Here is a 16,177-nt window from a genome sequence, read left to right on the forward strand (position 1 = left end):
TCTTCCATTCTTTAGTTCAGTCAATTATATTTATATATATCTTCTTATTATAATATCTAAACCACCTTGCAGTCTTCATATTATTAACCTTGCTAGTGGACAGTGTCTCCTTTTTTAACAGGCGAGCAAATTGAAGACCAGAGTACTGCAAATATCTGGCTACTTAAAAGAAATATGTATTAAGAGTATGGGTATATGTGGCAAGTCAAAAGTCAAAAAGAAATCTTCAGCAGAGCAGAAACTGAATCAAAGCCCACAAATATGAATTCTAGGACATGTTTTCTTCTCTGTTGCATTCTGAAGGGAAGGCTCTGCCACATTATCTGTGCAACCAACCTGCTACACCATCACCAGTTATCTTAAATTAAGGCTGTTATTTGTGTTGCCACTGCCTGCACAGAATAAAGACAAATCCTGTTATCAGACTCAATTCCATCCCTATATGAATATAAAATTTGAAGAGTATTTTCTAGGCATATCAATGTTTTTGTCTGCCATCTAATAGGTCCATATTATCTTGATTTCTCAGTTGTAATTAAACATAATGATTGCATATTTGTTTTTATTTACAAAGGCAGTTCCTTGTACAATAAAATTTGATTTAATTGACTGAAGACTCATTTAATGGACTTTTGAGGACCGAATGTATTTACACAGTGCTCTAATCAGACATCAAAACATGCATAAATCAAAGTAATTACATCAATGGAACACTAGGAAAATTGTGAACCAAACAGATATTTTAAAAGATAAACAATAAAAAATATGATTTAAGATCTCAGTTATCAGAATAGCTACATTACTGATGGCTATATCCACTGTTCCTCTCATCAAATATCTGCCCCTGATCAGAGCCCTGTGCCCTAGGTTTCATAATTAGGAACTGAGCACAAGAATATCTTTCCTTCAAAGTTTCTACTATATAAAATGGAGAGTAATGTGGAGAAATCCAGCAGTAGTTGTCACAGTGGAAAATTATAATGTAGCTGTAGTGTTTACATAAACTCTGCATTCAGTTGGCTCCAGGCATGAGCAGTGGCTGGAATCAAGCTCATCTCCATGTGCAGCCCGCTATTTAAGTGCCTGTTAATGCATACGAAAGTTAAAAAACTTGTGGTGTAGCTGTCAGAAATATGCCATTATGATGGGTTCTCCCACCTGAGATTCATAGTAGCTGGTTGTTCACAGCACAGTTTCACGTGTGCTGTGACATCTCAGTACTCATGCAGAACAGGTAACAAGACCTTTCTGCTGGTCATGCAGACAGAAGGACACACAATTACTTGTCCCCCTATAGAAATCTGGTATAAATAAGTAGTCATCTCTATGAATGAAAATAACTTAATCCCCCAGGCTATGTCCTTTCTCCTCTGGTGATCCCTTTCTTTCAGCTTCTCTCACAAATGAGAGGGAAACCATAGCCTGATTCAGGCCAGGTTTTATCACTTGTAGCTTTAGGTATGTAAAAACTGAGGCCAAGTTAGAAGCCTTCTGGCTGTGAGGTACCTTCTACAGTCAGTGGAAATAGGCATCTACTGAGGATTATTTGGTTCACCTAATATAAAACTATTTTTAAGAGATGCTTAATTTCTTCCATCAACTATTGAAAATGATCAGAAAGTATCTGTGTTACCTCACAGAAGGTACAAAGGATTCAAATCATAGAATCATAGAATGGTTTGGGTTGTAAGGGACCTTAAAATATCATGTAGTTCCAACACCCCTGCCATGGGCAAGGACATCTTCCACTAGATCAGGTTGCTCATAGCCCCATCCAACCTGGCCTTGAACACTTCCAGGGACGGGGCAGCCACAACTTCTCTGGGCAACCTATTCCAGTGTCTCACCACCCGCACAGTAAAGAATTTCCTCCTAATATCTGATCTAAATCTACAGTCTTTCAGTTTAAAGCCATTACCCCTCGTCCTACCCCTACACGCCCTTGTAAAAAGTTCCTCTCCGACTTTCTTGTAGACTCCATTTAGGTAATGGAAGACTGCTATAAGGTCTCCCTGGAGCCTTCTCTTCTCCAAGTTGAACAACCCCAACTCTCTCAGCCTGTCTTCATAGGCAAGGTGCTCCAGCCCCGTGATCATCTTCATGGCCATCCTCTAGACCCATTCAAGCAGGTCTATGTTCTTCTTGTTTTGGGAGCCCCAGAGCTGGACACAGTACTCCAGGTGGGGTCTTACGAAAGTCGAGTAGAGGGGAAGAATCACCTCCCTTGACCTGCTGGCCACATTTCTCTTGATGCAGCCCAGGATATGGTTTGCTTTCTGGGCAGCAAGCACATATTGCTGGCTCATAGTTTTCCAACCACTAATACCCCCAAGTCCTTCTCCGCAGGGCTGCTCTCAATCCTTCATCACCCAGCCTGTGCTTGTGCATGGGATTGCCTCAACCCATGTGCAGGACCTTGCACTTAGCCTTGTTGAACTTCATGAGATTCACATGGATCCACATCTCAAGCCTGTCAAGGTCCCTCTGGATGGCATCCCTGCCCTCCACTGTATCGACCACAACCACACAGCTTGGTGTTGTCAGCAAACTCGCTGAGGGTGCACTCAATCCCACTGTCCATGTCACTAACAAAGATATTAAACAGTACCAGTTCCAATACCAACCCCTGAGGAACACCACTCATCACTGGTCTCCACTTGGACATCAAACTGTTGACCTCAACTCTTTGAGTGCAACCATCCAGCCAATTCCTTATCCACTGAGTGGTCCATCCATCAAATCCATGTCTCTCCAATTTAGAGACAAGGATGTCATGTGGGACAGTGTCAAATGCTTTGCACAAGTGCAGGTAGATGACGTCAGTTGCTCTTTGCTTATCCACCAACACTGTAACCCTGTCGTAGAAGGCCACCAAATTTGTCAGGCACAATTTTCCTTTTCACCTCCTTATTTTCCACGTGCCTTAGCATAGTTTCCAGGAGGATCCACTCCATGATCTTGCCAGGCACAGAGGTGAGACTGACTGGCCTGTAGTTCCCTGGATCTTCCTCTCTTCCATTTTTAAAAATGGGCTTATGTTTCCCCTTTCCCACTCAGCGGGAACCTCACTGCACTGCCATGACTTCTCAACTATGATGGATAGGGTTTAGCCACATCATCCTCCAGTTCCCTCAAGACTCACGGATGCATCTCATCAGGTCCGATGGACTTGTGCACCTTCAGGTTCCATATGTTGTCTCAAAATCCAGGTTTTCATATCCTAATTCATTCCAAGAACCCATGTGGGACTGGAAAAACTGGCGTATGTTTGAAAATTAAGAGATTTCATCAAAGCTTGTGTTTTCAGGACTGTGTGCTGCTATTCAGATGTCAGTGGTCTTAACAGTTAAGATTCTTTTGGCCTTAACCCCATAAATATGTTCCCATGCAGGTCCATTCCTACGCAACCATCCTTTGAGTCACAGTTTACCAATCCTGCTTATATTTTCTATCTTTGTTCAGCTCGACAGTCTTCCACTAATAATCTCCTCCTGCTTAATGCATTTCTCTGTTCATTCCCATTTCCTCATCAGCTTCTCTCGCACTTTGTCACTGAAAAAGGAGTTTCCCCAACATCCCTACTCCTAAACTGCATAGTCCCAGCCTTAAGTGTGAATGAAAACCGCTCATCCTTTTTCACCCTGAATGACAACATTCTACCGAAGACGCTTCTTTATTTGCTCCAAATGTGTCTAATGGTTATCCACGTGAATTTTCTTTCATCCTTTCCCTGTCAGTCTGTCAGCATCTAATCCTTTCTCTTCTTTGCACTCTTTTTTCACTCCTTGCTGATTTTCTACATAAACATAAGTAAGGTTTCAACAAGGCTATACAACATAAGTATCATTTGACATGAGTATGGATTTCACATATAGACAGCTAAGCAATCCACCAGTTCACAATAGTGAATCTAAGATAAAATTCTCTTTTTGAATAAACTGACATAGAACAGTTGATATCAAAGCTGAGAATTTAGATCTTTATCAGGTTAAAAATGAAAGCTTAACAGATGGCTCATTGGAAGCCATCTTACTGAATACAGAATAGCAGTATATTGTGATGGATCCTTAATATAAACCAGAAGACTCCTGGAAATTTTTGCAGCTATTTGCAAAAATAATCTCAGGTCTCTTGTGCATTTTCAGGTTTTTTTACTTCCTGGACACAGTAAAACACAAATTATCTGAGTGTCTGACAGAAGTTAAAATATCAGAAAAACACCTTTTTAGCAAGTGACTTCTCTTACCAACAGGAAAACATGGATGGATTCTGCACCTGAAACCATTTAATGTTTTTATGGAAGCAATAAAATAACTTCAGGTGTTTCTCAAGCAATGAGTTCTAAAACTGGTGTGGAGAAGATACATCAAAAATAAATCAAACCTGGTTTTGCTCATGCCACAAGAAGTGTGTGTAATAGAAAGTTATTAAGACCAAAGCTGCCTGACGCACTGCCTCAGAACACTGTCCAATTGCCAAAGCATTCTCCAATCAATCAACTGTCAGCCTCATTTCTTCTTGCCAGCACTGACGAGAGTCACCGTCTGACTGTAGATTATGAGATAAAAGGGGGTTAGTAGCTTTGTTTTCTTCTTTATTAAATGATTTGCACCACTCTGTTCTGCCTTCAAGGCAGGGGTGAGCCCATAAGAAAAACGTACACTTTCTGGAAAATTATTTCAAATCCTTGATCAAAATTTAGTCTGATGTCTAGGTAAGGTGTTAATTAAAAATGATTAAAAATATAATAGGACTTGAATCATCAGCAGAAATAATAGTGTTCAGCATGAGAAGAAATCTCATTCTGAAAATGCCTACGAGGTTTTCTGTTCCTTTTTGGAATCTACATATCAAAATTTTTTGCTACTTAGTTCTTTCATCAACTCATTAATACCTGTTTCCTACAAGGCTGTTTGGAAGCTGTTGTAGGGAAAAAGTCTCATGAGAAACACTGAGTTTGATGAACATTGACAAACAGGGACAACAAAAATACAATCTGGATTATGGTGCATCATGTTTGTATAGCAACTGCTCAGTAGTTCTTTTGTCTCCAGGTCAGAGAGATGGAATATCAGTGTAGCATATAAAAAAACAGTTATGCACCATCTTTTCCACTAGTAATCCTTAAACACCAGTAGTGTAAGGATTGTCAGAATAACTGGTCTAATTTACACTTTGTCATACAAATCTGGAGTCATTCCACAAAACAGCACATAGTAAGGTGTGCCTCCATATTAAAGTGACTGCATTTTATCACCTTCTCCTTCACTGTTGCTCCTGTAGCCATACCTGCCTGGCACCAGCCAGCACACCTTGGTTGATTAAAGCCTCAATGTATTAGTGAGCAGTACAACTAGATTATATGATATGATATGCCAATCTGGCAAATGTGTTCAGTCTTCCCATCTCACTTCTGGCGAAGACAAATATAGATGTGACTCTGCCAAAGGTCTTCCACTTGTTCATCTACACAACATCAAGGATAGGCCTATGGAACACAAAGATACACACTGCCTTTGTTCTGCTGGACTACATTTGGTCCTTTTCTCCCATAAAGGCATTTAACTTGACACCCTAGGCACCAGCAACACTTTTAGTTGTTAAAGCGTCATTAAGAGTTTCTCCTAGATCTCTATTTTACCATACAAATGTCGTTTTCAGTACTTCTCTGTTTCCAGAGCAAGACTTGAACTGATTTTCATGTAACTAAGTAATCATGTAACTAAGTAATCATGTAACTAAGTAATCATGCTCAACATTTCTAACTTCAGTCTGTGCTTTCAAAGATTTTTTTCAAACTTTTTTTTTTTCAAAGCTGTATTTATTTTATTGGTTTTGAATGTCCTGTGGTCAAAGAGTTCCCTGTGTGCATGAAGAAACATTTGCATTTGTGGAAACACCTCATGCATGCTTCAAACTGTTTACAGGAAATAAAAACAAATACCAAAAAATTACAACAGGAGCCACAGTTCATCAGTAAATGCTGTGATGAACATAGTTCCACTGATGTACAGTATATGCAAAGGGCTGTTCTGATAAATCAGTAATATTCACTCTGTAGGAGTCTTTGAAAAACAGAGAGGATGCTTGTTAAAGGATTCTCACTGTCTCTGTTTGAAATGCATCAGAAGTTCATGTCAGCTACTCAGCAGATCCTTATTTAGAGCAGACCTGCCAGCTTGGGCTTAGTGTGTCAGGGTGCATCAGTGTGTTCAGAAAAGTGATATATAGTGGCAGCACGAATATCTAATTATGTGCATAGCTTACAGATTTTCAACAGGAAAGAGTTGAAACAGTGAAAGGCAGAAATGAGATTTATTCCTTGTTAGCAGCACTTGCTTACACGTTCCCATTGTTTTTTCTCAAAATTATATTGTTTTCCATCTTTCCCTTCATCTGCCTTATCAAAGCTACAGCTTTACATTACAAAGTCTTCCTTTGTTGGATATATTTTTAAAAGCATCTCCAAGCCTTATACTCACAAAATATCATACTAATTACTTTTTCTTACATATGTTGGCTGTCAGTCATTTTCAATATCTACAGTGCTGTTAGTTTCACAGGCATGCACCTTAAAGGAGAACTATTATTAAATCAAGTGATTACAGCATAGAAAATACCAGGTTTAAATTGGGTTTAACCTTTGGTGTTTCCTCAATTATACAATTTTTAGTTTAACTCTAGTCTTTCCAGATTTTCAAGAGACCCTTTATCTCATTCAGTGGGCAATATGAATGGTACTACATTAATGGACAGTTTTTCAGCATTTTGTTTTACCTTTATTGCTCAGCTTGAAACCCACAGGGTTTTTACTGCACATTACTTGAACTTAGTTCTGAAGACAGAATTATTAGTTCCCACATAGCCTCTTACAGCAGTCCTCATTACAATAGTTCTGTTTCACAAATATCAATTCATTCATCTTCACAGTACTCCTGTAAGATAAGTGATTATTAATATGTCCATTATACGGAAGCAGGGAAAAAAATTAAAGACAAAAGTTTTCACTAACTTAGTATACCCAGCTTGAGATATTTAGGATTTCTTTTCTCACTGTACAGAACATTTACAAAGCCCAGCTCTCAGTTGCTGCTGTGACTGTTCAATAATTACATAAATCAAGGTGGAGGATAAGTTGGACACACAGCTAATATCCAAACACACAATTAATGACTGCCTTCGTAAAGTTTCATTCAAGTAACTTGCCTGTAGGAACTCTCTCACAGCAGCAGGACAGAAATGAATTCTCTGTATCAACAGCCAATTGCCTTAACATTCCTGCCTCTTCCTGCAGTACCCTTCCTCACTTAATATTTAGCTTCTGGTAACAGAAATAAATGTGCAAGCAATGCAATACGAGGTGTTTCACATCCCCTGGTTTGTTTTTTTCTTTGCTTTTTTGAGTTTTTTTTAATGCTTCTTACATCAGCATCCAGTAATGTTTTCTTAAGGAAGGATACCTTTGCATACTTGTAAGATAGCTGGAACCAAAGCTGGGAGAGATGCAGCCCTGGTCCAGATATTGCAGGGTTGAGCAGTCTCTTACTACTCTTGCATTGCATGCCCAACCACTATACTCCTTGCTCTTGTGTTCTCTTTGGGAAAACCAAGGCAAAACCACAGGCATATGCACCTGTAGCACACACTGCATGACCCCAGCGCTCTACAGACATGTCAGGCCAATTTATTCTCAGAGTATCTGCTGTGCACCTTACATACATGAATTGTAGGTCTAGTGTTTTCAGAGCAGACTGGATTCAAACTACGTGTATATTGTGACATTCATCCAGGACCTTGCTCTGTCAGGAGCTACTGCCCTAACTCCAGGGCGACTACCTGCAATGACGCTGTCTGAATTTCTAGCCATTCACCCATTCTACTCAAACCTAATTTATCAGTCAGTTCTTTTGGCTTCCAGGTTATCCTTGCCTAAAGTCTATACAGGGAACACTGGGAAAAAAGAATCAGCAATAGAAGAAACCAAGCAGAATACAATGACATCAAGGGAGAATTCAATGCTTTTAGTTATAGTTCTATTCACATTTTAGAGGACAATCTTGTTAGCATTTATTATGTTTCTGTTAAAGAAAACATATCATTGGAAAGAGATCATGGATAAAATAACATTTTGTAGGAAAGATAAACATATAACAAAAGTTATATGAAAAAAGGTTTCAGAAACTCCCATATAAACTTCCATCCAAATATTAATTTAGACACTTAGATGAAAGGGATCTCATTGTCAAATATGTAGACCAAGCAGAAACATCAAATGTATTCAGAGAGAAAGTTCATCAGTTCTTATTCATAGACAACTATTAACAACAGAGCTAAATATGAAGATAGGTTCCTATCTTTTATACCATAGTCTTTGAAAAAAGACTAACTTACCAAACAGCCATTTTGCTTCTTCTCTAGGATAAGAAATTATCTGTGGTTAGACAGATGTAGGTGATAAAAGTAAAATCATGAACATATGGAATTAAAGCTCCATAGTAAAATTCAGGAGTAATACAATCATTAGTCTTTTTTTGCACTCACTTTAAATCCCATTTGAAATAATCTATTCACTGTGCAGATGACTAAAGGAATCTAAGCTAGTGAAAATTATCCAGTGATGACAAAAGAGCGAGACAGTACAATGTAAATTTACACCTTCATCCTTCTTAGAGATGTGGAGAATAGGCATTCAACTCTGCAATGCATTTCAAGGTTTTATGTACTGCCTTCAACACATATGTAGCTGAATTAAAAATAATTCAAAGTGGTTACAAAAGAAAACATTGTTTTTCCCTATTGGTTTTGTGATGATCTAAAGGTTCTGTTACTTTTGACTTGTATCAGTGAAACAGAGAGACAGTCAGGCAGGAAGTGATCTCAGGTGTTCCCTTTATATGGGGGTCAGGAGTCTTCCTGAGGTGTTGTGTCAGAATGTATTTTCCTTTCCATGGGAAATGAACAAGAAATTAATTGCGCCATTAGCCAGCAACTTCTGTGACTCAAAGAGGGAAAACTTGCTATGCAGTGATCAGCAGAACCTTGCTTCTGTTACAAAGAACAGTCTTCATTGCACAAAGTTCAAAATTTAGTGAGATGCAGAAACTACTGCCTCTCAGGGGCACCTCATCAAAAATCTCATTCTGCATGGCATCTCATATGTGAGAACCCATCATCTTGGTGCAAGTGTTGTAGGCCCTGGACTTTTTCTTCCAGCCTCTTCTCCTCTTCCAAATAGGTTCGGTTGTACCCAAACAATTCACAGCAGATGTCTTCCAGATCTTTCCTTAAGACTCAAAAGTGATAGAGATCTCATCTCTTATTTGGATTATATAGTCCAGAATTGTAATTCTTAAAACACAAGAGTTATTTTAAGGAACTTTCCTTCAACACAAGCTTGCTGATTATTATCCCTTCTCCAGTGGTACATCATATAATTTTAAAAAATTTAAATAAAAGTTAATTGCAAAATAAAAAAAAAAAAACACATCACTTAAAAACTGTCAAAACAGGATTTTTCAAAGCAATTCATGTATTCCTATTTTTTTCTTCTTCTTAAAAAATAGTGTTTTGGCTTAAAAAACCAAAGTGTGTGAAGTATTTAACCTCAACAAACAACCAGCATGTTTCAACTGAATGTGATTCCACTGTAATTCCCCTGTCCCATTTTGCCCTCAACATGCATTAACATCTCTCCACATAGGCAACCTGGATTCATTCTAACCATATTGAGAGCCAGCTCCAAACCATGTAGTCATATCAGGATGGTGTTGTGTTCAAACTAATGAGCTCAGCCTCCCAGGTGAATGTATTAGATCAGATTATCATTACCTTAATACAGCTGTATGGTGCTTAGACAGAGCTCATCAGGTCTGGCAGCTCTGAGTGTGGGCAAAGTTACTTGCATCTGCTTGTATGTCTGTTTAAAGGAATCTCAATTTACATCAAAACTGTATTTTTAAGACAGCACAGGACATTTTTAAGTAGCTACAAAGAGTTTGAGTGTGGATCTTAGCAAAACTGAGACTCATTTGTATAGTACTTGAGAATTATAAGTATGTGTACTGGGTCTGGCTGAGCTGGAATTGGTTTTCTCCTGTAGCAGCCCTCATGGTGCTGTGTTTTATGTTGGGAGCTGGCAGGGTGTTGATAGTGCCCTGGTGTTGTGGCTACTGCTGAGTAGTGCTTACACAGCACCAAGGCTCTTTCCGACATTTCCCCCCCCCAGTGGGACGGGGTGGGCAAGATCTTGGGAGGGGACACAACCAGGACAGCTGACCCCAACTGACCAAAGGGATCTTCCATACCATGTGACGTCTGCTCAAGTATAAAGCTGGGAAAAAGGAGGAAGTAGGTGGGGTCACCCTTGGTCCTCCAAGGCAACCACTACGCGTATGGGAGCCCTGCTTCCTGAGAAGGCCCGACATCGCCTGTTAATGGGAAGTAGAGAATAAATCTGTTTTCTTTTTTCTGCTTCCATGCGCGGACCTTTGCTTCGCTTTGCTTGTATTAAAACTGCTTTTGTTTTACCCACAAGGGTTGGTTTTATTCCCTATCTTATTTTCTTTCCCCTCTTTGCCCTGTTGAGAAAAAAAAGGGGAAGGGGGGGGAAGTGATAGAGCGACTTGGTGGGTACCTGGTATTTAGCCAAGGTCCAACCACCACAGTATGGTAGTGCTTACATAGGCCTAGAGATATCAAGAGGTACAAAATGATAAGGATGAAAGGGACTGAAGATTCTCTCTAGATTTTTTTAACGTCTAGGTATCAAGATTCTCATAAATATATTCAATAGACTGTGCTGCCAAGTTCAGTGGGAGGTTAGGGTAGATATGAAACTTTACAGGGTGAAGGTGGGATAGCTAAAATTAGTTTCCAGAACAGATAATCCTTCATTGATATTTCTGAAATTCTTTGTAACTGTCTTTGTTGCTTTCTGTTAGCCAGTGATTTCATCCTTGCCCTTTATATGCTGATCAATTCTTGTTCTCATAATCCCTTTTTCCATCTTTAACTCTTTATTTTTTCACACAGTCTACCCAGGGCAGCTAAGAACTTCTCTATCAGTGTAATGTGCACTTCCATCATGCAACCAGCCACAGCAGTATGACAGGATTGCCATTAATCCAAGATGACTTTATCCAGAAGTGTGAATTTAGCAGGAACTCTGAAAATAACTGTCACAAATTTCTTTCAAATCGATCTGTAGCATTGGGCACTGATTTGGACACAAATGTCTTGCCTCATTTAAGTGTCTTAAAGAGTAATACCAAACGGGTAAGAATGCTATTTGATGTTAACCACTACTTGCCTTTGAAGAACTCTTGCTGCTGAGGGACTTTACTGCAGATCTCACAAATGCCTTTATTACAATGAATTACCTTGCTCTTAATTAACTGATGTGCAAAGAAAAGTAGATATTTTAAACAGAATTCCCAGTCTATTCCCCAAGGAAAGATTAAGATTGCAGGGTTACCTCGGATTAATTTTATTTAAAACGATGTTGTGAATGACCTATATGAACTCTGACTATCAATTCAGTGGTCAGCCTGAAGGTGGCCTTTGGACAGGGAGAAACAAAGGGTCAAGGAACAGACATTCTAGTCCCTAGGCAAAAGACTGAACATACAGAGGATATTTATGTATAAACATTCTCCTTCTGCTCTTTTCCTCACTGCTAGTAGTTTTCCCTAATGATAAGGCTGCGAAATAGAAAGGAAAAAAATAAACACACAATTACCGGCTATTTCAAGCTATAGTATGTGTAATGTTTACTAACATTATGGGAATTATATGTGTAGTTATGTGTTTTAGCTTTCTTTCCCAAATTCTTGCTTCAATAAATGGCCCAAACACAAGTTCTACTATCTATTTATAAGTCTGCTGTGAGAGCATTAACCAGGGATTGCAGTTTTGCTGTTCTGCTTAACTTGTTAACATTCATAGTGTTTAATTCCTGGCCATTGTTTTCAGCCTGCTCAACTTTTCCTGTTTCTAAGTGATAGATATCTGGGCAGTGGTTTTGCTCAGTTATTATCAACTTCTTATATCTAGGGTCACATAACATAAATGGCCTTGAAAATGCACAATAATGACACTTTGTAGTGAAATCCTCAAACATCAGTCCTTATTTTCATTCTTCTGTCCTTCATGAGCAGCTTGTATGTTATTTTTCTTGAAAGCTGGGAGGGGATCTGTAATATCTGCCCAGTTCGTCATTTTAATAACATTCTTCTAATTATTTTTTTTCTGTCACAGAATGTGAGAGCTTCAAATTTGTCATTCAAGCCTCTTGAATATACTTGAATGTAATTCAAGCCTCTTAGTGAAGTTAGTAGGTAAGGAAAGCTCTGTGTGTCCTTACCCCACTCCTCTACTCACTGATATGTCATTCAGTCACCAGGCTTCTAAAAATTTTCTTTCTGTGCAAAGACAGATCATCATCACTCAGAATGCCACCTTTCTTTTTGTTTCTGAATATTTCAAGTCACTTATGTCTGTAGTCAGTTAGTCAACCTGAAAACAATATATGGGACTTTATGTTGGTACCTAAGTCTGTAGGATACCTACACACACACACACACACAAGTCTATTACAATAACTTTGTGACTTTTCATATTTTCAACTAGAGTGCAGATTTTCCTGTAAAGTATTGAGTTGTTCTCTTTCATGGCTCTCACCTGTTGCTTCTAGAATCTGATCTAAGAAAAAAAAATATAGAGGCCTACAGAAAAGTGATAAAACCAGTAAACTCTGGGTTTGTGTCAAGCAGTGGGTACTCACTCATTTTTTCACACAAGAAAAATATAATGCTCTCTCTTTTACTTATTGCCTGACATTTCAAGCCTCATCACACTACCTGACTTGATGGTCTACATGAGAGGAGAATGAAAGTAAGCTGAAGAAATAAAAAAAAGAACAAGGAGTGGAAGGACCTCCAAGCCAGAGGTAGGATGACACTCTGATGAGACACTCCTAATTATGGTACAAAGGCACACACTTACAGGTTGTAGTCTCGGGATGAAATTTCATATGTCAACACATGTAGCACAGTACGTTCTGGAACTGGCAGTATGACAGCCTGGGACGCTACTGCCTATTCATCTACACTTCCCAACTCCTCACGTCATTCTTCAGTCAGTACAAGATTTAGAAACCTCTGCAGCTGATTTGGCAATAGGCAAACCTAGCAATGGGTGCAAGCGGCTGGTAGTCTGCTTCTGTGAACTGAACCCCTCCTATGTAGTGTAGTGCAACATAAGCAAAAACCTTCTGCCAGAAGAAAGGAAAGTACAGCAGATGGGAATATTAACTACTATCAGTGGATGTTGTTGACAACAAAGGTGTTTACTAGTTTATGCTGCATTTAATTGGTTCATGTGGAGAGTAAGGGATGTCTATTTATTTTCTTTTGTGCTGCTGACTCATGGTGCACACCAATAAACACCTAACTCATAAAACTGGTAGTTTTAATGTGGAAGATGTTCACAAAACACATAACATTTACACACACATAAACACACACTTTCTATTTAATAAATGCATCTCAAAAGCAAGATCAGAAAAATCTATAATGAATACCAGTCTGAAATGTTTATAAAGCTTTTTATTGTTGTTTTTTCCATCCACTGGAACATTATATACACACTTGCATATATTTAAAATAAATTCTTAAAAAATTAAATAAGGGACATGACAGAACACATCCACACGTGATATTACTCTTAATCAATAAGTGTGTGTCCTGGTTTCAGCTGGGATAGAGTTAATTTTTTTCCCAGTAGCTTTTTTTTCTCCTTTATTGGATGCAGAGGGAAACATAGTAACAAAGGATGAGGAAAAGGCTGAGGTGCTCAACGCCTACTTTGCCTCAGTCTTTAGCAGCAGAACTGGCTGTTCCCTGGACACCCAGCCTCATGAGCTGGGAGATGGGGAGGGGAAGCAGAATGAGGTCAGCACAATTAAAGAGGAAGTGGTCAGAGACCTGCTACACCACTTGGATGCACACAAGTCTGTGGGACCAGATGGGTTACACCCAAGGGTGCTGAAAGAGTTGGCAGATGTGCTCGCCAAGCCGCTTTCCATGATTTACCTGAAATCATGGCTAACTGGGGAGGTCCCATTGGACTGGAGGGTGGCAAATGTGACACCCATCTACAAGAGAGGCAGAAAGGAGGATCCAGGAAACTATAGCCCTGTCAGTCTGACCTCGGTGCCAGGGAAGGTCATGGAGAAGGTCATCTCGAGTGCCATTAAAAGTCATATAATGGACAACCAGGGGATCAGGCCTAGTCAGCATGGGTTTATGAAAGGCAGGTCCTGCCTGACAAACCTGATCTCCTTCTATAACAAGATGACCCGACTACTGGACGAGGGAAAAGCTGTGGATATTATCTACCTGGATTTTCGAAAAGCATTTGACACAGTTCCCCATAGGATTCTCGTAGAAAAACTGGCTGCCCATGGCCTGGATGAGCGAACGGTCTGCTGGACCAAGCACTGACTGGATGGATGGTCCCAGAGAGTGGTGGTCAATGGAGCTAAATCCAGCTGGTGGCCGGTCACAAGTGGTGTTCCTCAGGGCTCGGTGTCGGGACCATTTCTGTTCAACATCTTTAGTGATGATCTTGATAAGGACATAGAGTGTATCATCAGTAAGTTCGCAGATGACACCAAGTGGGAGCGTCAATCTGCATGAAGATAGGGAGGCTCTACAGAGAAACTTGAATAGATTGGATTGGTGGGCCAACGTTAAGGGGATGAGCTTCAACAAGGCCAAGTGTCAGGTCCTGCACTTGGGCCACAACAACCCCATGCATCGCTACAGGCTTGGGGAGGTGTGGCTGGAGAGCTGTCTGGAAGAGAAGGATCTGGGGGTTCTAATTGACAAGCAGCTGAGCATGAGCCAGCAGTGTGCCCAGGTGGCCAAGAAAGCCAACGGCATCCTGGCTTGTATTAGAAATAGCGTGACCAGCAGAAGTAGGGAGGTGATAGTCCCCCTGTACTCTGCACTGGTGAGGCCACACCTAGAGTATTGTGTCCAATTTTGGGCACCTCAATACGGGAGAGATATCGAGGTGCTGGAGCGAGTGCAGAGGAGGGCAACGAAGCTGGGGAAGATACTGGAGAACAAATCTTATGAGGAACGATGGAAGGAGCTGGGACTGTTCAGTTTGAGGAAGAGAAGGCTAAGGGGAGACCTCATCACTCTCTACAACTACCTGAAAGGACATTGTAGAGAGGTTGGTGCTGGTCTCTTCTCACAGGTAATTAGCGATAGAACAAGAGGGAATGGCTTTAAACTGCAACAGGGGAGGTTCAGACTGGACATTAGGAAAAAATTTTTCACAGAAAGAGTGGTCAGACAGTGGAATAGGCTGCCCAGGGAGGTGGTGGAGTCACCATCCCTGGATGTGTTTAAGGGTCGTTTGGATGTGGTGTTGGGGTTATGGTGTAAGGGAGAACTTTGTAGAGTAGGGCTGATAGTTGGACTCGATGATCCCAAGGGTCTTTTCCAACCTGAACAATTCTGTGATTCTGTGATTGGATCGAGACAGTTATCTTCTATACTGAACCCATTGTGGGACAGTTTTAGGAAAAACAATGAGGAAATTCTGTCAGTGTGGATGTCTCAGCAGAACAAGGGATTCATGGATGACTGAGAATACTAGTCTCAGCTCCTGACTAGTTTCAGGGAAGAGACACTACACTTTCTCTACCATAAGAGCTACTCAGGAACTTTTAAATGAGTTACTGAAAAGAAAATATTCTGTCTGTCAGAATAAAAAGGCTGTAGCAGATATCTAAAGACAACTTTAACAAAGGGTCTAGAAGAATGGAATGTCTGTTTAGAAATAGAGAGGAGTCACCACAGAAGTGGTAATAATCATTTATACAGGGATGAGAGACCCAAATCAACTCTCCACTGTGCAAAATCTGGGCTATCTCTTTGAGCCTTAATCTAACAGTCTCAGAGCAGAAGAAGGGATCATATTTCCAGTTTTGGCCATAAATTCCAGCCTGGTTTGGGGACACTTTTCACAATGAGAGGTTTTTTAAAAATATTAAGGGAATTTCCTAACAGAGTAAGATCAAGGACCTAAATAAAGGTGACCCCTTCAGTCTTTAGGGTCAGTCTTGGAAAGAAGAAATTACATTTTGCTCCACAAAATGAATAGA

This window comes from Strix uralensis, chromosome 5, assembly GCF_047716275.1.
Source record: "Strix uralensis isolate ZFMK-TIS-50842 chromosome 5, bStrUra1, whole genome shotgun sequence".
NCBI lineage: Eukaryota > Metazoa > Chordata > Aves > Strigiformes > Strigidae > Strix > Strix uralensis.